Raw genomic sequence first — 27,395 nt, forward strand, 5'->3', positions numbered from 1 at the left:
GTTTAATGTGCTCATATGTTTGATACCAAACTTCCCAGTATTCCGTAAATCCATTATGATGCTGTAAAGTTTGTATTGACAAACTCCCAGACCATATACTCTTTATGGCAATAATTCACTTACAATGTCCAATAATGGACTTAGACACTGTAGGGGTACAGGGCTTATTGTCCTGTCCCCTCACCACTGTACACCTAGCTAGAGGGGTGGCTTACCTATGCCTGGGCAGTGTGTTGCAGGCATGGCACATATCTATGGCACACAGGGATGTGTACCATGTCGACCCTTCATTTTTTAGGCAAAAAGTGGAGGCAGCCATGCAAAATCATGCAAAAAATGGGCACTGTCCTACACAAAGTAGTCAATGTAAAGTAATTCCTTTAATGGTGTGTGTAGCTAATCCAATTGGTGCTTTTACTAAACATGATAAATTTGATTCAGAAGTCCTCTGTAGATAAGCCTTGAGAAATTTAATTTAATAGCCTTTCCCGGGGCTAGCTTGGCCACTGATATATAGGAGCATTGCCTTAAATGAAGAGCATTCTTTCTTCACATGCCGAAATACATGCTCTAGTTTGTCTTTTACTTCATTATAAATGTATTTCTGTCCTTCATCCTGTTGTGCTATTAAGTATACAAGATCAACACTTTCCTTTCTCCCTTGTTGTGTTGTAGTCTCCACCTCATTCATGTCTGTGGCTGCTTTATTATGAATAACTGGTTGTCCAAGATGATCTTGACTAAGGGGTCCAGAACTTTGGCTGCTTGGTGAACTCTCCTTAGCTTCCTCAGCAGCAATGCTTTCCTCTTGTTCAATCTCATCTTTTAACATTTGAAAGGGGAGAGGATGTAGCGTTATGCCTAGAGCGGTCGACGGTGAAGCTGTGGAACTGGATTTGAGTCTGGGCAATGATGCTCAACATCCTGTGATTCTGAGAAAATCACTTAATCTTCCCATGCCTAACAAAAATGAATGTGGCCTCATGTAACGAAACTGGTGCTATGTAAAGTGTTCTGATGCCCGATATCCTCAGGTCTAGTTTGCACTATATAAAACTCTGAAAAAAAAGTACTTTGCAAAGACTGAACACTGAATTCTGTCTTTCACAGCATTGAAAGAATCTTTGTAGCAGGCTGAGGGGCACATGCATCAAGCCTTTTTCCGTTGTGATTACCAAATAGCGATTCGTTAAAAATCGCTATTTAGTATTCGTAAATGAGGAGTTTGATGCAAGTGCCCCATAGTCTCCACAGTCCTTAAAGTGCCAAATAGAAAAACTCCCTTCTGTCTGGAGTTTGGCAACTCAATTTTCTGTGGTTAGTTAGATTTCCTTTGTTGTGTCTCACCAAACAACTGTCATATCCAACTACCACATAATTCCCTTCTTCCATGTTTTCCATTACATTGCTTCTATATCTGTAGTTTTCAACTACTCCAAAAAGGCATATGTTTTCTAGGTGTGGACTCCTTCTTAGATAGTATATATCCAATATATTTGATTTCACAATATCTGTGCTTTCAGGATCGAACTTTGCTAGATACTGAATTTCCGTAAAAGACTCCAACACTCTATTTCACATGTTTGCAAGACCTAGACCTACCCAAACAATTCTCCTTGACTTTGAAAAGAAACTAGTAGGGCGTAAACAATCTGATCACTCATAGGACCCTATTTCTCTGTGGGAAAGCATTTTTAGCTGAGGCTATACAATTTCTTGGTAAGACTCTTTTCTGGAGTAATGCCTTCTCTGATTTTGTAATATATGAAGTGACGTAATAAGTAATGGATTTGTCTGCAACAAACAAAATATCCATGTTGGCATTCCACATTTTCAGAATGACTAGATTATAGTCAGTCATATACTTCGAGGCCTCTGCTCTTCTTAGGTTGTATGTGTTGTTTGATGATTTTCATAACAGTGTGTGTCTGACTGCAGATAAAAATCTGTTTACTCCTTCTTGTGAAATGATGTGTCATGGGAATCCAAGACGACATCTGGTGTAAAACGTAAATTTGCATCTGTATGTTTGATGACAGTATTTCCCACATCTATGTTTTTGAAAGCACAAAACTTATTGGCTCATGCCTTTTTCACCACCAATTTTGTGATGGCGCATATTCCATACTGTTCTATGAAAGAGAGAACAGACTCATCACAGTACTTTCCAAATTTTGGTGCATCTTTAATCATACCAACATGTGGATATGAGGAGCACCTCTTGCTAGGTCCTCTTCATGCTAAAAAAAAAATACTTTGCCATGGGAAGGATATCATTTGTTTCAGATAGAAGACATCATGGCTTGAAACTTGTGTCTAAAATATCTGCAAACATTATCAGGATCTAAGGAGCAAAGTTCTTCTGTTGTCTTCAATTCGATGTACGTAATGTTAGAGTTTGCTTCTCTCAAAAATTCAAAGCAGGCCATCCCACACATACTCAGCACCACTGAGTGTCAGAACCAAGTAGATGCACCTAGGTTTCTCAACATTCATTTCAAATCACAACGATGATACCTATACGTGTTGGTGCCATATTGGCACTCCATCAATTTAATCAAGCACTCCAACTTTTAATCCTTTTCATTAAACTTTCTCAATGAACTCGTTTGCAGAAAGGTTTTGAGAATTTACTCCTGTCTTTAATATATGGTTTACAGCATATGAAAATCCGGACAAGTCACTCTCAAATGGAAGATGAAATGTGCATGGAATACAATGGCAAAACTTAGGACTTCAGAAGGACTCAGGACTTCTGAATGTGATCTGGTTCAGTGGTATTCAGCTGCTGGTATGTGCACAGGGCGGTCATCTTAGCGCCCATCTTCTCCAGTGAGAAACAGTTGTGGAAGACAGCGAGCCTTTAAACTTTTCTCCCACACCCTAATGGGATCTCCTTTTGCTTGCTTCATTTAAAACAGATCAATAGCATCACCAATAAATTCTTTGGAATGTAGAGGATAGCTGCTATAGGGTTCATACATTTCTTCTTATCTCAATGTTTCCACCTTTTCAGTCTGACCAATTGATGGCAATATTTTCACTCTCCATATGTGTTATATCTCTTTTAGAAATCAGCATTGTTATAATTAATATTGTTTTGTACCAGGGATAATGTTTCTTTGTGTTACTTTTTTAACATCGACAAACTCTTGAGATTTTTTTTGTTGCTAGTAGGAGTTGGAATACATGGATCATCAAGATCTCTTTGTATCCCTATAGTTCCAATGGTCTTTTTGATGTCTAGTGGCTAGTACACACCTCTATATTAAAAAACTTTCTGTAGCTCTGTTAGAGGTAATTTTCCAGTTTTGGGTGACATACAAACTATAGCTTGGAAAGGATGTATACATTGTATAATAATTAATTTGGAAATATTTAAATTAAATCATTATTCTACAAATATGTAAGCAGCAGATTTTTGCCAGTTATCTCTGTTCTCTTCAGTTTTTTAATACACAGCAACATTATGAGTTTGACTTTTGCAGTGCATGTATCAACACCATATACAAACTCAGTTTCGTTTCTCTGAATAAACTGTGTTAAATTTCCTAATCACATCTGTAAAGTTTCAGGCACTAATACCTATGTCCTGTTCCTCTATACCTGCACATAACAACTCCTCATTTCCTCTACACTCCTCTGAAGGACCAAAGAAAATTAAAATGACACAAACTTCTTCTATCTCTCCTATTGTAGCCTGCAAAAGAGCGCTGTTCATTTTTCCAAACTCAAGGCAGGAGTTTTAAAATAATAAATTCAGTTTCAGTTGACATCTTTATTCGACTATCAAAAGAGGTAGTCATAAAAGTACAATCATATTAGATTTAACAAACAAGTAAAAAAGGCAGATAAAATCACAACTGTTAAAATAATTTCATTTCTTATATTATATCAGGACACATTCTCACATTAATAAGCTTCAAAATAGACATAGCATTGCTATTGCTTAGGTAAAAATCAACTACGAGATTAATACAATTAAATCAATTATTTTCTACAATATCCTCGGATATTTTTCCTCATGTTAATTGATTTCAAGATGAACAGGGCAACGCTTTAACATATAAAGTGGTCACCTTGTATCACCTTGTATCACCAAAAATGTCATTACTACTTTGTGTGACATAATATTAGGGGTGACAAACAATGGTTTAAGATGAAAACATCTAAAATTCTGATAAAAATTACAAAGCAACATAAAGTGCAATGTGCTCTGTTTATCGTAAGTGCATGGTACATCATCAGACGGATGAGTCCTCATTTTTGGGAAGGCTACAAGATGATGAGCGATGCCACATCTCGGTCTTAATAGCACAAAGCGGTGCTGAGCAAATGTCACATATGACAAATAATTATTAGCACTCACCTCTAGGCTATACGATATGTACAAGACAATAGTAGATTTATTCCTCACAGCCTTAGATCTCAGATCCAACCTTTATTGTAGATAGGTGTCTCTGACCTCCTTCTTTGTATAGGCAATAATGACCATATTGATATTTTATACAGATTTTCTAAAGAGGAATTAATATATAGTAGCCACAGAATTTGTAATGCATTGTGCAGTTTGGCAATCTAAAATAGTCAATTTAGTAAAAGAGGTTTCTTCCCTTTTCCAAATTGAGTCCCACAATAATAGTGGTCTGACCAGTAAAGAGCTTCTAAAAACTGGAGACCCACCTGCCAGTATGCAATAGTGTTTGAAGCAGATGGCTGTAAATATAACAAACGTTTCACAAAAAAATGTTCTTGTGTTTGCCCCGTAAAGAGCTATACTTGCTCCTTTAGCTTTATATATAGCTACCATCTCATTTGTTGGCTGATTTCCCAGTTTTGAAGAAAATACAAAAATTCCCTGGGTTGCCCTGCTTATTTTGGTTCGGGTGTTCAGAATATGTTGGGACCAAGAGCTGTTATCCGTGGATTTAGGTTTGTGCCCACAGATCATAGTATATGTTGTGGATTTATTTATAACCATTTTCCTTTGTGTAATGAAAACTGAGAATACGTCCATCAATTTCTGGAGGCCTACCAAATATCTTGCTAGGAGTCCAGCGTCGTCCTCATATAATAAAGCGGGTATTGGACGACCTGCCAACCTGGGGGCATCGGCCTGTATTGCCTGCAAATAATCATCTATACCATTAATAAATAGATAATTAGGGATAATAATATTGGTGCTAGAATGCATCCTTTTTTATTGAGCAGAGCAACATAAACATAGCAGTAACAGTTGTCTACAGGATATTAAACTATTACTTTTCAATCAAAAAACCATATTCATTTTATCTATGGAGCCAATATGGATCAAATACTGGTACATTGAAAAAAAAAATATTGCAACAGTGATCTGGCCGCCGCCTAAACTGTTTACAAGTAAACATATTTTAGTTTCTAAAATGCTAACATGCTGCAGTGCTACATTATGCAGAGGTAATCACACAAATTCTTCCGACATAAGTGCAAAAATTCTAAGGTGCTATAGTGCCTTTTTTGTGGGCAAAATCAGCACCCCAAAAGTGCAACGTGCTAAGCCATCAAAGGGCTGAAGTGCAAAATCCATAAAATGTCTGTTCCCTCTTTCTTGTAGCGCCTACCCTCCTGCCATATGCCTGTTCAAACATCATAGTTCATTTAATTTTGTTTATCCACTTTAGATAAGAGGGTGCATCTTCATACGTTCAATTCTGGAGGATTAAAGAGTGAGCAACAAGAGAGCTAATCATAATAAAGGTCTCCTCTGCTTTGTCAAGAAGGGGATTAGTTCCCTAGAGAATGTCTTATAAAATTCTGTTGGCAGTCCGTCGTTTCCACAAGCTTTTGTCCCAGCAATAGATTTTAAGGTTGGATTAAATCTACATGCAAATCAGACAGGCTGGGATGATTTACCCTCTCAAAATATTCCAGCATTAAATCCAACCTAACCTCATATCTAGTGGCATAGAGCTGTTGATAATGTTCCATGAAGACTTGAGCTATGCCATAATTGTGCGTTATCGTGTCACTGGTCTTAGGGTCTGTGATCTCGTAAATTAAAGCTGCTTCCTGTTTGGTCTTAGTTAACCCGGCTAGCTATTGCCTGACCATTTGATTGTCTTCATTGACACGTTGTTGGTAGGTTTTAGAGCTATTTATCGCTTCAATGAAAACAATTCCCTAAGTACCTCTTTCGCCTTTTCAAGCATAGCCCCTCTTTCCCCCTCCCCCTGTACCCGAATATTTCTCTAACTCAAGGCACTGTCCACAGCCTGCTGAATTTTGATGTTTTGGGCATGTCGTTTTTTTGACTGGGAGGCAGAAAAAGCAATCATTTGCCCCTGGAAATTTGCCTTAAACCCCCCCAAACTGAGAATAGTTCTGCAGTTCCTTCATTAATCCTAAAATACTCCAAAATCCATTCTCCTTTATCAGCTACACATTCCATTGAGGATCCTAAAGGAGGAGACAATCCATCTGCCACCTGGTTCTTGTCCTCCTTCTCTCCTCAAATTCTAACTCCAATTTTACAAAGGAGGGATCAGAGAATGCCTTAGCCCCTATTTCAGTATCTATATTGTTCATCAAATGATTTTTGGTTTCAAATGCTTCTTGTTTTTTTTAGAGGTGTCTTTCCTCAGATCTTGAATATAATTAAAATCCCCTCCTAAAATGGTCTGCCCTGGTGTCCTCCTAAGTAGTTCGCTGACTTTTACTAATGCTGAAGGATCATCTACTACTGCACCGTAGTAATTTACACAATTTAGTACCTTCCCATTTATTTTTACCTCAACCCATATCCATCTTCCAAGGGGATCACGCCAGACTTGAGCAAAATCCTTCGGCAAACCTCTACAAAAGTAAATAGCTACATCTCTTAGCCCAACCCAGCAGATGCAAAAAAAGTATGGGAAAATACTCTGGGAAGAAAGAGTTTTGAGGAATAGGTTTTTAAATGGGTTTCTTGAAGAAATAACACTTGCCGCGCAAAAGCAGCTAAACACCTGATAAGCCCTCCATGATTTTGTTTGTTTAGCATTCCGTTCACATTAACTGAGATGATACAGCACTTGCTAATCATTTCTAAAATATTTCATATTACAACAAAAAGATCCCAAATTCCTGTTTTCCTTACTCCATTTGCTACTGCTTTTTAACTAAGCCCAAAAAAACTACTATGCCGCTATCAAAATTGCCAAAGGGAATTACTATGCGGGGAGAATCGCTAAAGCGGAAAATAACAGCAGAGAAATTTTCTCTATTGTTAAAAGTTTTGTATCTCCGGTTGCTGAAACTATCATACTCCCGTCTTCTGCGCAATGGTGCGAGGATCTGTCTAACTTCTTTATAAATAAAATAGCAAAGATTCAGCAGGACTTGCTGTCTGCGTTACCGGCTGATAGTTTAGGGGATGGCCCCTCTATCCGGCCATGCCAGTGTGAAACTCAGCAGCTCATCAACTTTTCGCTAGTTGCAGAGTGTGATGTTCTGCTTCTTCTTCAGTCCCTTAAATCGGGCTCTCCCTCCGATCCCTGCCCTGCCCGGGTATTTTCGGAAGTGGCCAGTATTGTTTGCAGGGATGTCACCCAGATAGTGAATCTTTCTCTCTCTTTAGCAGAGGTCCCTGTTAAATGGAAGCAGGCAAAGCTCCTGTCGCTTCTGAAGAAACCAGGCCTTGATGCTACTGTTCCAGGAAACTATCGTCCCATTTCCCTTTTGCCTGCATTGTCTAGAATATGCGAGAAAGTAGTCTTTCGCCAATTGGAGAGTTTTGTAGAGACCTCTAATGCTCTGCACCCAGCCCAGTCAGGCTTCAGGGCGGCCTATAGTACGGAGACGGCGCTGGTAGAGATGACGGAGTCGATTCGGGAGTGTCTGGACGGGGGCGGCAGAGCGGTCCTGATTTTGTTGGATCTCTCTGCTGCCTTCGATACCGTCCCCCACGCGCTCCTCATCGCCAGGCTATCCACAATTGGCATTGGCGGCAATGTCCTGGCCTGGCTGTCCTCATTTCTTTCTGGCAGGACACAACAGGTCTGGATGCCACCCTATGCCTCTGAGCCTAAACCACTTCTTACTGGGGTTCCACAGGGATCTACCCTTAGTCCCCTACTGTTCAATATCTACATCACCCCCCGGGTTAATGTAGCGGAACAGTACGGGGCTAAGATTATAGGGTATGCTGAGCATACGCAGCTACTCTTTACTTGGCCAGACGATCATCTGGACACTACAACGGTCCAGCTCTGCCTGTCTTCAGTTTTTCGTTGGCTAACCTTGGCTCAGTTAAAATGTAACGAGGATAAATCGGAGGTCCTCTTCTATGGTTCCTTCCCCCTCAGTTTCAAGAACTCGCTGTGGCCCCCGAATATTCCCTGCCCCAAGGTGATGGGTGGCCCTGCGAAAAATCTTGGGATTTGGTTTGGGGAGGATCTAAGATTTGAGGACCACATAAAGAAATTATCCGGGACATGCTTTGCCACTTTAAGAATGCTCAGAAAATTCTTTCCACTGCTTCCTAGAGAGGCTAGGGAGACTGTTGCCCGAGCACTAATTTTAGCAAGGCTGGACTATGTGAACGCCCTGTTTAGCGGCATTCCTGCTTACTTGGTTAAGCTTCTGCTAGTCATTCAGAATGCCACTGTCCATCTCCTTTTTAATGTTCCGAGATGGAAGAGCGTTCGGTCTTATATGTCTAGCCTTCACTGGCTCCCAGTACCACAACGTATTCTTTTCAAATCCCTAGTGCTCTCATTCAGAGCCACTCACAACCAAGAACCTGCCTTCTGAAGAAGAGATTTGCTCTCTATGCCCCTACAAGAGTTCTTAGATCGTCTTCTTTGTTTTAAAATGACCCTCCCCCGGTTTAAACGAACCAGGCTGGGAGGCCAGTCCATTGCAGTAGTAGCAGCCCGAGCCTGGAATGCCCTTCCCTTTCATCTGCTTTCTAGTCAATGTGTATCCCAGTTCAAGAAAAATCTCAAAACCCATCTGTTTAGGAGTGTGACATAAGCTGATTCTTGTTTGTTCTCCTTTCCTCTTTCCCATCGCGCCAGGATACTCCCAAGTAACAGAGCACGTTACAAAATGATTTATACATACATACAACTGCTATACCCTTCCTTAAGCCCATCCCCCACCCAGCAAATGCCAACCCTACCCCAGGAAATGTGTTACACCCCACTAACCACATCTCGTCCCCGCTTCTACACTATGGGGTGCCCTGGACCTGCACCCTGGATGACCCACCACCCTGCCCAGCAATGTGGACCCTGAACATCAAATTAGCCGCTGATTTATCTTGTAGAGGAAATCTCTTCTCAATAAATCCTGAGCTTCTTCTGTGCTAGAGAGCATGTGAAATTTCCCTCTCCCTAGAACTCTGAGCTTAGATTGCTGAGCAATAGATGTCTGCGCACCTTGGGCTTTAAAGAGAGATACAAGTTTCACAAATGATTTACATCTGCGTGCGGCTACCACAGACTTGCCCGCAAAGACCCAGCACTTAGACCCCTCATTGATAGAGAACTGTCTCTGCTGGATTGCCTTCTCGAGAATTCTTTCTTTAATGCAGTAGTCTGCAAAATTTACCAAGACAGTACGTGGAAACTTGGGAATGGGTAAGGGATGGGAGGGGACACAATGTGCCATTGTTATTGTTAGATCTCCAGTAAATTCAGGTAAAACTTTTTGTTTGATAAATGATTCAACCTATTGCAGAGTGTTTGCTCATTCACTTCCCTCAGGTACCCCAATAAATCAGAGATTCGATCTGCGAGAGTGGCTCTCCAATTCCTCAAGTTTGTTCTCAAAAACTATTTACTTTCCGGAGGATAGAGTTCATTTGATCCTCTAGCAAGGCAATCGTGGATTCTGCTTCTTGCTTTCTTCCTGGGAAACCTGCCACTGCTTCTTCAATTTTCCCTAGTCAATGGTGCAGGGCAGCTATCTCATTCTCTTGAGATTTCTTAATTTCCCTTATCTCATCCAATGTGAGATTCAACACAGTCTTTATTATGATCTGTTGTGTATAAGCTCCTTCAGTTAGATATACAGACTTGGACTTGTCGTGTTGAGATTCTCCTTCATCTTTCGATTGCTGGCCGGCTGACTTGACCATTCCGAGCCACCCTTACTATTCATCTGAGGTGATGCCTGAGGCTGTATCTGGGCCTCCAACTGCTGTTCGAAGATGTCTTCATAGGGAGGCCCATCAGGAGCCGGGCTCTGAGATGATGATATTGGTAAACTGAACTGGGAGTACATTAGCTGGCTGGTCTTTTCACAAGTTGGGGTGATTGCAGAAGATGCTAGGGCTGAGGGAGAAGTAATCTGTGTCTGCAAAAGGCTAGAAGGTGCTTCTTCTGATGCTCCTCCTGGCGGCATGTTTGATTGACGCAGATCTACCATAGTCTTGGCTGAGGCTGACTGCAATGTTTTTTAAAATAAAATAATGTAAAATCTTTAGGGCTTTTTATCTCACCTTTATTTCTAGCAATTGCTGACTTGCACGGCGGCTGCTTATTGCCAACAGCGCAACCACCTATTTATTTTGGAGCAGTAGGATCATCCTCTTCTATCAGGGGCTCAGGCCACTATTCTTAAGAGCTCTTAAAGCTCGAGTTCATGCCTGGCTGAGTTAGCGTATTCTCTGCTCTGGCCACTGTTGATGCCGCCTTTCCTTGAGTTAAGTGTGTTTTGGCTTTCAGCCCTGCTGCAGGATCATTTTTAGCAATCACATTTGTCTGTTTAAGATGTTTTTCGCATATTTCCTTGCCTCCTAGGACCTGTATTCTGGGTATGCAGAGCCCAATTAGTAAGCACTAATCTTGCTTAACTTGCCACAAGCCTGGACCTTGGGGCGGGGAAGCTGCTGTTTCTGCTGCTTCTTGTTGCTTCTGCTACACTAAACCTCCCCTTTAAATATAATATTAATACAGGCCACCCCCAGTCCTTTCAGCTAGCTATGTTGACTTAATCGTTGATTGCTGGCTCATCTCTCGTGCTCCAGATTTTTACGTAGGAGGCTAAAAGTGCCCCATTGAGAGAAGGAAACTTATCTGTTGGGGCTAGACGTCAAATGCTGTGTGCTAACGCTTCTTGCTGACTCTTATTGGTTCTATTATTTGCGTTTTGCCTGGGTTCGGCTTAGGGGATACAGTTAATGCCCCATCTATGCTGCCAAATCAAGCCAGGGATTTCAAATGCACTTTCAGTTCTTTTGGCAGTTTCCCCTGCTTACTTGTTGCCTTTGTTCGTTTTTTGGCAGCCCAGAACTCCTGATGTCTCCAGCAGCCTCTGTTGTGCGGGTAACCCTGCTTTCCTTCTTCAATCCCGCTACATGGGAGATTGAGACCGCGGGTAGAAGAGATGAACGCAGCAGCCGTCGCAGCCACAAATCTCTGGCTCTTTTACATAGCCCAGCAGTGGCCTTCAAGCCTGAGGAAGCCTCCTCAAGCCTCTTCTCCAGAGCATGGCATGCAACACAGCACAGAGCCTAGCCCCTACGAAGCTCCAACAGCGAGCCGCTCCCGCGAGTTACTCTCGCCTCGCAAATCAGCTGTCAATCATTACGGTAGGGCGGGGCAGTGGTCACCTGTGGCTACGTGCGAGTGGGATTCGCCATAGCCCTCCCCTCAGCTTGAACCCATCCTTGTCATATCCCCGTCCCACTTTGAATTTAGATAAACATTCGCCCTGGGGGCCAAACCTGAACTTGGCTAGTTAGGTTCTCGTACAGAAGAGAGAGAAGCCCGACAATCGCCCTTGGTGCTCCCATAGAGATCATAGAGATTAGGGTTGGCCAGAGTAAATTATGATCCACAAGATCAAATGCACTACTTAGATCAGCAAAGCATAGATATATGTTGCCTGTCTTTGCCCTGGTATACTCGCCGATAAGTAGCTCAAAGTTTGTGCATTGCTCAATGGTCCCTATTTGTTTTCTAAACCAAAACTGCGCAGGGGTTAAAATCGGATATTCAAATGCCCATTCCTCAAGTCTTAACAACAGGACCCTGCTCATCACTTTCAAGGCAGTGTCTAAGAGTGAAATTGGGTGATAATTTCTAGAATCTGTTTTATCCCCTTTTTTAAATATGGGTATTATGATCAATTATCCTCATGTCTTTAGAATTGCATCAGTAGCAGCTGAATTAATCACTCTAGTTAGGATGAGACCCCATAAAATAGGGGCTAATTAAAACACATTAGCTGGGAGACCATCGGTCCTGGGTACCGCTCTCCGGCACTCGCCTGAATTGCCTGGATGACTTCCTCATTAGTGATATTCAGAGGGAGATTTCTTCCCGCTCCTATCAACCTTTCTGGCACTGTCATCATCTCCCAAGTAACTTTTGCATCATAGAGTAGTGAACGACTAACCTTCTAAAATGATTAAAGGTGCTTTAACACACTTTCTTTGATGGAAATGATACTGAATGTCCCTGTAAATTTGAATAGTTTCTTACTTTACATATATCTAACCCATGCAACATATCGATTTTCTTTTTCAGATTTTTGCAGGGACACATGCGACGGAAAGCTCTCAATATGTCAATTTGTATCTGCCAAACACTGCAAATACTGCTACACTTCCATTTATACACAGAGACCTCTGTATGCCTTTCTGTACCTCTTCACCTATCACTTCTTAAACATTCCTAGCTACCATCTCATCTTTTGCAATGGGAGTACCATCCTTCATCTCGCAAAATCATCCAGTTGTTTCCACTGCATGCTCTTGGAAGTAGCTTTCTTCATTAAAGAAAGGCTCAGTACTGGAAGTTTGCTTCTATTTGCCACTGAACATTTTGCAAAAGTTACTTCTATTCACAAGTTTTTTATTTTGCCTTCTTTTCCTCATTGACAACTTTATTTTAGCCAGTGTTCTCTTTCTGCTCAGAATCAAAATAATTAGCTTCCTCATCAGAGCAAAGACCCTATCAACTACTGCCTCAACATGTTCCTTTAGTTTGACTGCTTCTCTTCTCCTGTTATACTGCTTCAAATTTCTTATGGGATTGTAAATTGCCCTTCTATGAAAAATTATGACTCTAACTTCTTTAAACGGCCTCTGTCTTCTTGTTAAAGTATTTGCTTTTTTCTATGATTTTCTTCTCCTAATGTCCTGCAGTTTTTGCCCTTTCTTAGCTGATTTGAAAGCTTACTTTTTATTTATTTGCATTTGTTCACCTTGTAGTTCTCCACATAATATTTTAAGAACATGTTGTTTTCTTACCAGCAGCACTTTTCCCCTTCCCTACATTATCTCCATTTCACTTTCTGCCTGGGTTTGTAAGTGTATGGATCAGTATTATCCTATATGTGTAAGTTTAAGGGTCAGTGTGTGACTGGCTGTGTTATTGTGTGCTATATTGTGTATCTCAGTATGGTACGTGCATGTGTGTATCTGTAGCTGTGTCACTATTTATCATCAGGGTGTAACTGGGTGTTTGGCTGTGTCACTGTGTATGTAAGTGTTAACCTGGGTGTATTAGTTTATACATGAGTGTATGTCAGTGTATGTACTAGTGTGCACCTAGATTTCTTATTATATGGGTCACTGGGTGTGTGGATGTGTGCATTAGTGCAGGCCTGGGTGTCTCAGTGTATGGATAAGTATACTTGTGTCATATCACTAAATATCTCATAGTGTACCTAGGTTTGTTAGTGCATGCATATTTGTGTGCCAGGTTGTAACAGTCTATCCTAAAGTCAGTCCACCCACGCACACAAGGCACTCACAACACCGGACCAGGTTACCTCAACAGCCGACTCAGCTTCTACACACCCACCCGCCAGCTCCGCTCCGCCGACCTCACCCTCGCCACAGTACCCCGCATACAAAGAGCGACCTCAGGCGGCAGATCGTTCTCCCACCTCACTGCCAAGACCTGGAACACCCTCACCTACGTCAGACCCAGGACCTGCTGTCCTTCAGGAAACTCCTCAAGACCTGGCTCTTCAAGCAGAAGTAGCACCCCCCAGCGCCTTGAGACCCTCAAAGGTATGTAGTGCGCTCTACAAATGCTATGATTGATCGATTGATTGATTGGGTCCCTGGGTAAGTTATGTATACATATGTGTGTCCCTGTGTGTGTACATGGTGTGTCAGTACTAGAGTACATATCTGAGTTAGTGCATCAGTTGTCTGTGGTTGTGTGACTGAGTCTGACGGACGTAATTGCATGTTATTTTTCATAAATCTCCCATCCGGCCAAAATGTTAGACAAAAAGGTCTTTTTATTTCCTCCGTAATTTAATTGTTTTTGATTTTCATGGTTCGTTTCCTTGGAAAATCCATGCATGATCCACACAGATGACCTGAATTCTCTCTAATTTCATTGGTCACCCAGGGAGTGATCTTTGCACAGCAAACCCTTAGTTCATGCATTTTAAAAAGAGATGCACTTCTTGCACAGCACTTCCTATTTTTCCAAAAAAACCTCCCAAATTCTGCTACATTTTTGGCTATTTTCTCTCCAGCGAATTCAAAAACCCTTTAGAATACCCACTTTGTGGGAAAAAAAGCACAGGTTAGGCCTCAATGCCTTCTGTTAAAAAAGGTTATGAAAGCATAAGCTTGAACTGCCCCAAATATAACAAAATGGCTCAGCATTTGGGGGTCTCTGCACATAATGGGTTAAAATAGTTCTTCATTCAGGCATACCTTTATAAACTTACAGAGTGGAGTAAATAGTTCATACTCCAAAGGTTTGATATAGTTCTTTTTGTGAATGCTAGTTATGTGTCTCTAAAGTTATTTTACTCATAGATATAAGACAACACATTATACATATGTTTGACTTGAAAACCCGGGCACAGGTTTTGGAATTTTCGGTTTGCACCTTTGAAGGATAGTATATTGATTTTCCGTGACTTTTCTCTTTTCCCTCGCTACGCATGTTGAAACAGATTTCACCATTTTGATGTTTTATTTATGTGTTTCTAATTCTTTGCTTCGGAGAAGATGGGGTTTTCTGAGGTTATAAAGTAGCGATTTGAGACGTGCCTTTAGCAGAGCAGTAGAACTGCGCGAATGAAAGGAAATAAGCCGTCACTTCACACCACACGGGCGACCCTAACCTTTGACTATTGCAAATGCACCAGCTTGAACATTCTGCACGAGTAAATTAAATGCATATACGTTTTAGTACATGCAGTTAGTTCTTTGGAGCATGAAAATGCTTATGTTGGAAAAGCACAAATTAGTTAAATCCTAAACTGAGAAAAACTGCCAACTTTCCAGATCCAAAATGCCTCCTATAGTCAATCAATACAGCAAATTAGGAAAGAAATGCAGCGCTGCCATCTTTTCCTTTTCGGAATTCTAATGCTAGTGTTGTTTAGGAAATTTAAAAAAAAGCAAGGCTGGCATTTTCAGTGTGTATTTGCAATTACATTGTTTGAGATAACCTAAAAGTAAAGTCATTGTCGTTTCTCTGCAAAGTATTACCTGCCGGGAAATGCAAAGGCAAAGCTTTGCTTCTGCCACATTCTCACCAGCCTAACTGAGAATAGTAAACACCAGGAAAGGCAAATAGGTCCCAAGCATGTTCAACATTTAAAAAATGTATTCAAATTAATATTATTGCTGTGGTTGTTTAATGATTTCTTCAGGAAAGCCAAAGGAGAAAGGTTTTCAGAAGCTGAATGATAAAAATAGCTCTCATGACCGAATCCAAAATAATAGCGTTCATGGGGTGCATATTATTATTAAAAATCGTATTAGATAAAGAAATGGTGATTTAGGAATGGACACTTATTTAAATCATTCAGTGTAGTAAAACATATATTATCTGCGTTTTTATGTCGTTCACATTTTTTAGATATATTGTCTCAATGGGTATGTCCGTAAGGACTTCCTTTCACAGTTTATCTATCTCATTCCAGTTTATTTGGTATGTCAAATGTACAGCTTATTTATGTGGGAAAATTCCCCCTTTCTGCCAGGCCATGTCATTTTTATGTTGCATTTTGTTGCCCAGTGTATGTGCTCCGAACACTACAACTTTTGAAAACTGGCAAATCCCTGGTTGATTTATTTAACTTTTTTTATAAAGCCATAGTGTATGATAGGAAAATACACTCATAGCATGAAAAGTTAAATGTCACCAGAGGACTGCAGCATGTATTGTGTCATTTACTAATGTAACAAAGGAAAATATGACTGCAGGTATACCATTGTAACTGTTGCAGTGTAAATCCAAAGTGCAACCTGTCAAAACAGCCATTTTAACAGGTAAAAACCTTACTTTTAACTATTAATAAGCCAATCTTATGTAGGCAATGTAGTCCACAAGGTATATATATATATATATATTTTTTTATAAACAAAGGCAAGGACGCGGCACTCTTCTTGAACACGAGAATTTATTTAAGGTCTCTTAGCAAAAACTTTGGAGTTTTTGCTAAGAGACCTTAAATAAATACTCGTGTTCAAGAAGAGTGCCGCGTCCTTGCCTTTGTTTACTCCCGGTCTCCAAACGCGAGCACCAGCCGACGGAGTTCCCTCTGCTACGGGAACATTTGTGAGGAGATATATATATATATATATATATATATATATATATATATATATACCTTGTGTATAGCATTTAAAAGTGGGGCTTATAGATCATTAACGTTGCTGTGTTCCTACAGAGACAAGGCCCTAAAAGCTATTTTCACTGTGGCAGACGTAGCTGCCATATGTATAAAATTAAAGTATAAATAAAATACTAATACTGCTATCTCAGTAATGGAACACGTTAGACAGTTAATTAAACTGCTATTTTTAATAGATAATAATACTCAAATGTATTGATGAAGTCCAATTTGTAATAAATACTAACAAAAAGTAACGTTCAGAAAGTTACCTTTTCCCTGCCTGAAGTTCCCAGAGGCTAATTTGCATTAACAGCTTATCCATTATTTGCCCAGCCCAGAACGAGGTGTAAAAGAAGGTCGAAAGGCCTCCCAGAAACAAATATTAGACTAAGCTTACTGTGCAGGGATGTGCAGGAATAATCAGGGTAGGGGAGGTGTGTCTCTTGTGACAACACAACACATTGTATTGAAAAATGAATGGGTGTATAAGAGTCAGGATGGATGATTAAGTAGGTGTGTGACTGACTGTATAACTGAGTGATTACTTATGTCTTGCTTAATACATGTGTTACCAACTGATCCAGACATTCACACAGTTTAGGTTGCGAAGGACTGGTACCACAAGTTCCATGAAGCCACAGGGGTGGCCACGCCTTGATGGGCGGGACTTCATGACTTTAAAAGTGGTACCAACGAATTGTCGTGCTATTTCCGGCGAAGTCCAGCGCCATTGAAGAAGTGCATCACGCATGAAACGTGTCGGCAGGACTTTTTATTTCCTGCAACCATGGTTTTCTTGCACTGCTTTCTGCTTTGAATAAATGGTGGCAAACGTTACATCTTCGTGAGAGGCTCCCTTCTTACACAGGCAACTGTTGTTGGAATGGATTGCGGCTTGCCTGAGCCGCGAAGGGAGCCAGGGAGCTGGGTACAGCCCTCCTGCAGAGACGCCAGCCGACGTCCATGCAAAGGTAGAAGATGCCGGTTCAGGGTGGAATGAACTAAGCAGCGCCGGGAGAACGTGGCTGCACAACCCACTGGGGATTTATTTTCAAAGTGAAGTATGTCTACGACAGCGCATTTGCGAAGGACTGGTACCACAAGTACCATGAAGCCACAGGGGTGGCATCGCCATGATGGGCAGGACTTCATGACTTTAAAAGTGGTGCCAACGAATTGTCGTGCTATTTCTGGCGAAGTCCAGTGCCTTTGAAGAAGTGCATCATGCATGAAACGCGTCGGCTGCAACTATGGTTTTCTTGCGCTGCTTTCTGCTTTGAATAAATGGTGGCAAAAGTTACATCTTCGTGATAGGCTCCCTTCTTACACAGACAACTGTTGTTGGAATGGATTGCAGCTTTCCTGAGCCGTGAAGAGAGCCCCGGGGCTGGGTACAGCCCTCCTGCAGAGACGCCAACCGACTTCCCTGCAAAGGTAGAAGATGCCGGCTCAGGGAGGAATTAACTAAGCAGCGCAGGGAGAACATGGCTGCACAACCCACTGGGGATTTATTTTCAAAGTGAAGTATGGCTGAGACAGCGCACTTGCGAAGGACTGGTACCACAAGTACCATGAAGCCACAGGGGTGGCCACGCCCTGATGGGTGGCACTTCATGAATTTAAAAGTGGTGCCAACGAATTGTCGTGCTATTTCCGGCAAAGTCCAGTGCCTTTGAAGAAGTGCATCACGCATGAAACGCGTCGGCAGGACTTTTTATTTGCTGCAACCATGGTTTTCTTGCACTGCTTTCTGCTTTGAATAAATGGTGGCAAACGTTACATCTTCGTGAGAGGCTTCCTTCTTACACAGGCAACTGTTGTTGGAATGGATTGCGGCTTGCCTGAACCAAACACGTCAGGACTATGTCTCATCCTGTTGTAATCGATCATTAAAATCGGCAAATGCAAAGTTTTGTGTGCGGCTCAAACTTCTTTCCTGCTGGGGATAAAATGTGGAAATATTTATCGTCTTGGTTCCGGTGAAGAGCTACGCAACACCACAAGAACGCCATCACTTTCCAACCTTGAACCACTGTGAAAACTCGGTAAAACGAAAAAGGAGAATGCGGTGCCGCCGAGGACTGGCCTTGGTATTGGACCCGAGTCAGCTTTAAAAGTGAGGTGACATGGGGAAACTTTTGCCGGCAAATGTTGGAAAACTGTAACACCAATGATTTTGATCTTAACAGTATGTAAAATGCACCGCCCACTGGAGGGTTGTAAATGTGATAAGAGCCGTCTGAACCACAGGCCCCATAATGCAATGTTAAAAGGAAAGGAATTCAAAAGGAGACCGTCATCAGAGAAAATTAATTCTATTGGAAAACATCGGACTGTGAAAACAAACGGAGTGTTCAGGTGCAGGGCTCACCTTCGAAAACGTTCCCTGGGGAACGAAACGCGTCAGGACTATGCCTCATCCTGTTGTAATCCATCATTAAAACCGGCAAATGCAAAGTTTTGTGTGCGGCTCAAACTTCTTTTCTGCTTTGGAGAAAATGTGGAAATATTTATCTGCTTGGTTCCGCCGAAAAGCTACGCACCACCACAAGAGCGCCATCACCCTCCAACCTTGAACCATTGTGAAAACTCGGTAAAACGAAAAAGGAAAATGCGGTGCCGCCGAGGATTGGCCTCGGTATTGGACCCGAGTCAGCTTTAAAAGTGAGGAGACATAGGGAACCTTTTGCCAGCAAATGTTGGAAAACTGTAACAGCAATGATTTTGATCTCAACAATATGTAAAATGCACCGCCCACTGGAGGGTTGTAAATGTGATAACAGCCGTCTTAACCACAGGCCCCATAATGCAATGTTAAAAGTAAATGAATTCAAAAGGAGAACGTCATCAAAGAAAATGAATTCCATTGGAAAACATCTGACTGTGAAAACAAACGGCATGTTCAGGTGCAAGGCTCACCTTCGAAAATGTTCCATGGGGAACGAAACGCGTCAGGACTATGCCTCATCCTGTTGTAATCGATCATTAAAACTTGCAAATGCAAAGTTTTGTGTGCGGCTCAAACTTCTTTCCTGCTGGGAGAACATGTTGAAATATATATATATATATATATATATATATACATATATATATATATGTATATATATATATATATATATATATATATATATATATATATATATATATATATATATATATATATATATATATATATATATATATATATATATATATATATATATATATATATATATATATATATATATATATATATATATATATATATATATATATATATATATATATATATATATATATATATATATATTACCTACTGGCGGTCGCCAGTAGGTATATATAGTTAGGACCTAGTTTCCATAGGAAATCAGCAACATTCTATTGAGAATAACTTTGGCGCTGGTTGATGAATCTTTGCTAATTTCTCAAAGAAGATGGCCCGCTCTTCTCCGCTCCGCTCCTTCCCTGAAAGTTTTGGGGGGATTCGTCAAGTGGGGGCTGAGAAAAAAGGGGGGTCCCAAAACGTGTTTTCCCCATGTTATTTTCCATAAGATGATTAGACACGGCTACAGCCCGAACGGCTGAACGGAATTACACCAAATTTGGCAGAGAGGTAGAGTTCAGTTCGCAGATCACACTTTTGCTTAAATTGTGTAAATCCCTACAGTAGTTCCTGAGAAAATCTAAAGGAAAAACATTTATATATCGGGGCGGAGCCTAACCACACATCTCATCGTGAGATCTGATAGGCTGTCAGTACTTCATCCAAGAAGTGTTGGCAGCCATCTTGGGACCAATATACATGATAGCACCTCATTAAAAAGCAGTGCAGTTAATAGAAGGTTTTAGGACTATAGTTAAATTATAAATCATTTGTTGATGGTACCATGCTCAATTTTGGAATTGTGGTGTGTTCTAAGGTGATTTTACCATGTGAAAAAGCCTTCTGCTGGGATATCATGAATCATGTTTGAAAGAAAACTATTATCTCATGCTTTTCCCACAGTGGTATGGAAGGGGATCTATAAGCTAAGCTGAAAGCATATTTTTTGTAAATTCACATTACCTTTTCAGTCATGTGAGAATGAAGTCTGACATTCTCAGTAAAACATGTACATCCAACAAGGACAGAGACTGTCAGTTGATTCCTTTGTGTTCTACTGTAGCCTCCTAGAGTGTTCTAAATAACAACTACAGCGCTAACAGTCCTACTTATTACAAAGATATGGCATACCTGAAGCCATCTTGATTGGAATGAAGTGGTAAGTCTTAAAACATTTAATTTAAAAAGAAACAACACGAGGGGGTATATTTTGCCATAGAAAGTATGATTAGTGCTGCAGAAAGAAAAATTAGGGCACATTTTGAGTGACTTCTCAAATCCTCTTCTATTTCATTAAAAAGTCTAACATGCAGTCTCCCAAGATGGCCACCAGAGACAAAAGAGCCCAAATGTAGCCCAAATATCACCCAGATGTAGCCCAAGCACAGCCCAAAGACAGAATCTCCCAGAGTGTTCGAAGAACAACTAGAGCGCTAACAGTCTTACTTATGACAAAAGTATGGCACACCAGAAGCCATCTTGATTGGAATGAAGTGGTAAGTCTAAAAACATTTAATTTAAAAAGGAACAAAATGAGGGGGTTCATTTTCCCATAGAAAGTATGATTAGTGCTGCAGAAAGAAAAATTAGGGCACATTTTGAGTGACTTCTCAAATCCTCTTCTATTTCATGAAAAACATTCTGACATGCAGACTGAAACATGCGCTTTGAATACCAGCAGCAGACTTCCCTGGTGAGCAGTAGCTTTACTACAGTGATCTAATGAGCAACTAGAGTGCTAACATTCAGAATTTATGGCAAATGTGTGAAACATCTGAATTCCTTCTTGATGGAACCAAAGTAAACAAGCATTGAAAATGCAATAGATCTCGCCCTCGTTTAAGTTAAAGCCATTCCGTTTGTAAGTAAGGTGGCTTTTTAGCTTTGCTTTTATTAGTGTTTTTCAAACTTTCATGGAAATAACATGCATATGTATGCATATATGTATATGTATGCATGCATTTATATTTGTATTTATATAGATATGCAGATTATATATGTTTATATGTATGTACATATATATATATACACATACATATATATAAATGCATATGTATATATATGCATATATATATATGTGTATATGTGTGCGTATAGAGAGAGGTAGAGAGGTAGAGGTAGAGAGATAGAGACTAGTAGAGAGGTAGAGACTAGTAGAGAGAGGTAGAGAGGTAGAGAGTAGAGAGTGAGTAATAGAGAGTAGAGAGTAAGTATTAGAGAGTAGTAGTGAGCAGTAGAGAGAGTAGCAGAGAGTGAGTAGTAGAGAGTAGTAGAGTGAGTAGTAGAGAGCAGTAGAGAGTGAGTAGTAGAGAGTGAGTAGTAGATAGTGAGTAGTAGAGAGTAGTAGAGAGTAAGTAGGATTGTGTTTTTATCTAGGAACCTAAATCGATATTTCTATTTTATGCCCTTGTAAGGTTATAATCAATAACATCCCTATAATGGCATAGGAATCATATCCATATCTAGTTGTAGCCCATGCAGTCACATTAAGCAAGACTACTTCCCCGGACTCCTAGAAAGCACAACGAGTTCTCTAAACAAACCAAACCTCCAGCAACCTGGGAAATCCCCATTTGCTTTTGTTTTGATTTCGTCCTAGAACTCCTGTGAAGCACTGTAAGAACGGCCAGTTCTTAGTGACATCTTTATTGACGTCTTATGTCCAACCTTACGTCAAACCCGGCACCTTTCAGGTATAAATATACCAACGTTGCCTTAAGCAAACACACAGTGGTGGTTTTGGAGCTATCTACTTTCCCGAGAGCCCAGCTGATGCGAGAGCTCACGGATGCTGCCCCTTCCTTTTGACGCACTGAGAGAGACGCTGTCTTTTCTCCTGCCGAGAAATCCAGCTCCGGTGTTCTCAGCCGCCTTCGCGGACTGCTGGGATATCGAGTCCTGAAAGAGAGATACCAGACATCCTGCATTCTATTACCCAGGTACGGGAGCTGACTAAACCCTTAAAGAGAATTCTTGAGTCAGATTCTTGGCAAAACCAACTTAACTTAAACTGCTACTTACTTACTCCTTCCCACGTATTAGGCTTATGTCAGGTACACCGGGGTAGGCGTATTTAGAAGCACCAGTTGAGTACGTTAGTCAATTTATATATGTATGTATATATTTTATCCATTTTAAAGTATCTTATGGCTAAGAAACCATATCAATGCTTTTACAGTATTATTTCATAATACTCCTTTTACTGTACGCACTTTACTTTACATTAAGTATTGCAATTATGGCAATTCATTTCTCTTGCATGAGAAAGAAGACTGCTCAATAAATTACACCTTTTATTGAAAATGCCCGTCTCTCTTCTCTCTGCACTCTGGTGAAACTAAGTATGCACGATTGACTGAGTGAAATAGCTGTCTATTGTTTTCACACAACTCTAGAGATACACTCTTATTCTGAGGGAGCAAAGTTGTCATGTTATATATGGTTGTCAGAAGCTAATCCCTTCTTGTCTATCCAGGGAGGTTAAACTCCTCCTCGTTTATTCGAGAAAGTTTCTAGTGACCTCTGAGCTAACTGGCAAACCTCAAGTCTAATATAGTCAGTAGAGACCTAGTCGACCTCAGTCCTACGTCTACACTGCTGAATATATTATTCCAATGCACAGAGCCTATTGGGAATATAGGAACTACACTACAGTAGTAGAGTGAGTAATAGAAAGCAGTAGAGAGTGAGTAGTAGAGATTAGTAAAGAGTGAGTAGTAGAGAGTAGTAAAGAGTGAGTAGTAGAGAGTGAGCAGTAGAAAGTAGTAGAGAGTGAGTAGCGGAGAGAGAGAATAGTAGAGAGTAGTAGAGAGTTAGTAGTAGAGAGTGAGTAGTCGAGTGAGTAGTAGAGAGTAGTAGAGAGAGAGTAGTAGAGAGTGAGTAGTAGAGAGTAGTAGAGATTGAGTAGTAGAGTGAGTAGTAGAGAGTGAGTAGTAGAGAGTAGTAGAGAGTGAGTAATAGAGAGTAGTAGAGAGTGAGTAGTAGAGAGTGAGTAGTTAAGAGTAGTAGAGAGTGAGTAGTAGAGTGAGAGCAGTAGAGAGTTAGTAGTAGAGAGTAGAAAGTAGTAGAGAGTAGTAGAGAGTAGTAGATAGTGAGTAGTAAGGAGTGAGTAGTACAGAGAGAGTAGTAGAGAGTAGTAGAGTAGTAGAGAATGAGTAGTAGAGAGTGAGTATTAGAGAGTAGTGGAGTAGTAGAGAGTGAGTATTAGAGAGTAGTGGAGAATATTCCAAAGTTTGGCACAGCACCACTTGCACAACAAGTCCAATCAAATCATATCATTTAGAGTCCTTATTGAAGCGCTGAATCTTGGTGTATATTCAAATGCTTTTATTTTCCTTAAGTTTATGTACCGCAGCCAGCCGACGCGTTTCGTTCTGTACAACAGAACTTCTTCAGGGCGTTCTTATTTCCTTCAAGTTATGTCGGTATCCTGTTGACATATAACTAGATATTTCTTCCAAATGTTTGACGAGACGTAAGTACATTCTTATTCAAAGTGACTAGGTATCAATTTTACCCACACAATTTGGGCAGACTTGAGTAATTTATAGCATCCTCAAAGTCAGTCTTTCAAAAATTCGAAAGTATAGGACATGATAATCCAAATCCAAATGTTTCTCAAGAAAAGTCATTTTCAATCATTTGTAATATCGGCGTTTGGGCAGATATGACCCACGGACACGGTTTATGACTTTTCTTGAGAAACATTTGAATTTGGATTATCATGTCCTATACTTTGGAATTTTTGAAAGACTGACTTTGAGGATGGTATAATTTACTCAAGTCCATGGATGCTGCTGGGAACGCCCCCAGCAACACCCATTGTACACCCCTTTAATACAGGACACTGCGTTAAAGGGACTGATATTTATCAGGCAGGATTACGCCACAAAAAGTGGCTTAGTCCTGCTAGGTAAATATCACTCAGTCTTCTGCGCCACCGGAACGTCACAAAAAGTGCATCATTCATGACATGGTCAGTGACATCACTGATAACATCACTGATGACATCTCAAATGACTACACTGATGACATAACTGATGACATCATCCATGTGACAATCAAATACACCTCATCACACACTAGTACAATCTTTCGTCACTCACTGTAAAATAGAAAGTGCCATATTTGAAACCATTGATACACCAATAGAAATTTCTAAACACCCACTCAGTTATTCATAGAACTATACACACATCTAATCACTTACCTATAGATTCAGTGTTATATGCAGTGAATAATCAACAGAACACTATCAAATATACTTATACGCCTATTTCAACATTACACACCAGCACACATTGTATTCACTTATAAAGACATCCTTCTGACTTATGCAAACAATTGATTATACTTACATTTACTCACCTACACACTTATACAAACACCACTTCATCTATTTATATAGACAGTAACTCACACTTAGGGGTCCATTGGGATGGCGGGCGGACTTTGTCCGCCCGCCACCCTAACAGAGATCGGGACTGCCCGCCATAAGGGTGGGGGTCCGGTTGTGGGTATTAAGATGTGCCCGCCACATCTGAGGCATTTCAAGATGCAAAGCGGCAGGCACCGCGCGGTGCCTGCCGCTTTGCATATGTACATGTGGGGGGTACCATAGGTACCCCCCATGTGCCCCCCGACAGTGGTGGTAACCTTTGGGCCCTGCAGGGGGCCCCCGCAGCAATCTCCACCTGCCTTTCCATGGCGGCATTGCCGCCGCAGAAAGGCCCCTACTTTGTGCCATGGTAATATGGCTGGCGGTGTCCATTGGACACCGCCACCATATTAATCTATTACCGCCGTGGTCGCAAGGCGACCGTGGCGGTAAAGCGGCGGACGGTCTTTCCGTCCGCCGCTGTCTCCTCCGCCATCCTAATCTGGGAGAGGGGAAAACGAGAGTGCTTGTCCGGCGAATTGCCTCCGCCAGGGTGGCGGTGGCCACCGCCACCCTGGCGGAGGCAATCCGCCCGACATACTAATGGACCCCTTAGTGTGTTATAAAATCCCTATTACAAGTATACAGTTATCCATATAGTGACTCGTACAATCACTAAGTCTTAGGCACACTTAATTAGATATAACTGTCACATACACTGCCTTTTTTTTCAAGTTTAATGGAGATGTACCATTGAGAGAAATATTTCATCACCACCACACCACACCCATAAACATATACACTCACTGAAACAACTGATAGAACATGTAGTCTTAACCTCATATACCTACTGAATGAAATATTCACACATTTTTTGGCAATCACACACCCCCCACCAAACCACATGAACATTCATTTACCCATACAAATACTCAGTTAGGAAACCAATAACAAATATATTCTTTAACATAGCAATTAAGACAAAGCAATAAAGACTTTCACACAGTTTAGTAACTACACATTATATATAGTGAGACTCTATAAATTAGTCAAGGAAACAATCAATGACACCGTTTTTAAATCCACCATCCACACATTTATATTTATATATCCACTCATTCTTCAATGCAAAGTAGTGAATTTATAATACATATTTAAATATCAAAGCAAACCACATTCACTGGATGATGTCATCAGTGATGTCACTGACCATGTCATGAATGATGTAATTTGTGACATCATCAGTAGTGGATTGCGGGCACGCGAGTTATAGTGAGTACAACTAACTATAACGGGGGAAGTTCAATGGTTTTGTATGAGTAAAATGTCCAGCTAACTATAATATATATATTTATATATACGTGCGCGGATGTGCGCGGACCTTCGCGTGCGCGAGCTGCATGCGATCGGTAGACTGAGGCACAAAAAAGCAGAAAAACAAACGTGTAGAACTCAAAAAGGGGGCAGGGTAGAAGCACCCTGACCCCCTAGGCGTGCTCAGGGGGTCCCACTAGGACCCCCCAAGGTAAAGAAAAAAAAAATATCGAAAAATCGTGGGGTGCGCGTACCGTGCACGCACGGGTCCCCGTACGTATGCGTACGGTATGCGGACGGTGCGCTTACCTTTCCGAGAAAGCTGCATGCTTATTGGCTGTCAACACTCCAAACCAGGAAGTGTTGGTAGCCATCTTGTGCTCATTAGACTGAGGCACAAGAAAGCAGAAAAACAAATGTGTAGAACACAAAAAGGGGGCAGGGTAGAAATACCCTGAACCCCTAGGCCTGTTAAGGTGGTCCCACAAGGACCCCCAAGGCCAAATGTTTTTTTTTTTAAACCCGGTATGTTTTTTTAAAAATGACCCCCCAGGGGGTCCAAATCACGGGGGCATAGTGATAAAGAAGTGTGGGGGTGCCCAATCCCCCCCACACTGCCCCGGGGACCGCTGCCCTCCGGGGCAAAGCAACACAGCCCCCTGGCGCATACTGGAGGCTCCTGGTGGGCTAGTTGGCCCCCAGGGACCCCCAGTATGCAAGGGGAATTAGTTCCCCCTCTTCAAACATGCACGGGGGCTGCATTGCGGAGAGTTGTAAAAAAGGGTGTGGCCTCATTACACCTCTCTGCAATGTAGCCACCTGTTGCATACTGGAGGCTCCTGGTGGGCTAGTTGGCCCACAGGGACCCCCAGTTAATTTCCATAGGGACCTTTAGACACGGCTACAGCCTGAACGGCTGAATGGAATTACACCAAACTTGGCAAAATTGTTGGGCCTGGTATGCCGAAGTGTCTTTTCTATATTTGGTGAAAATCCCTCCAGTAGTTGTTGAGAAAATTTTATTTGAGCAAATTATATATCTATATGCGCTCA

Source organism: Lissotriton vulgaris, chromosome 4_1 (assembly GCF_964263255.1).
Source record: "Lissotriton vulgaris chromosome 4_1, aLisVul1.2, whole genome shotgun sequence".
In the NCBI taxonomy this organism is placed as follows: domain Eukaryota; kingdom Metazoa; phylum Chordata; class Amphibia; order Caudata; family Salamandridae; genus Lissotriton; species Lissotriton vulgaris.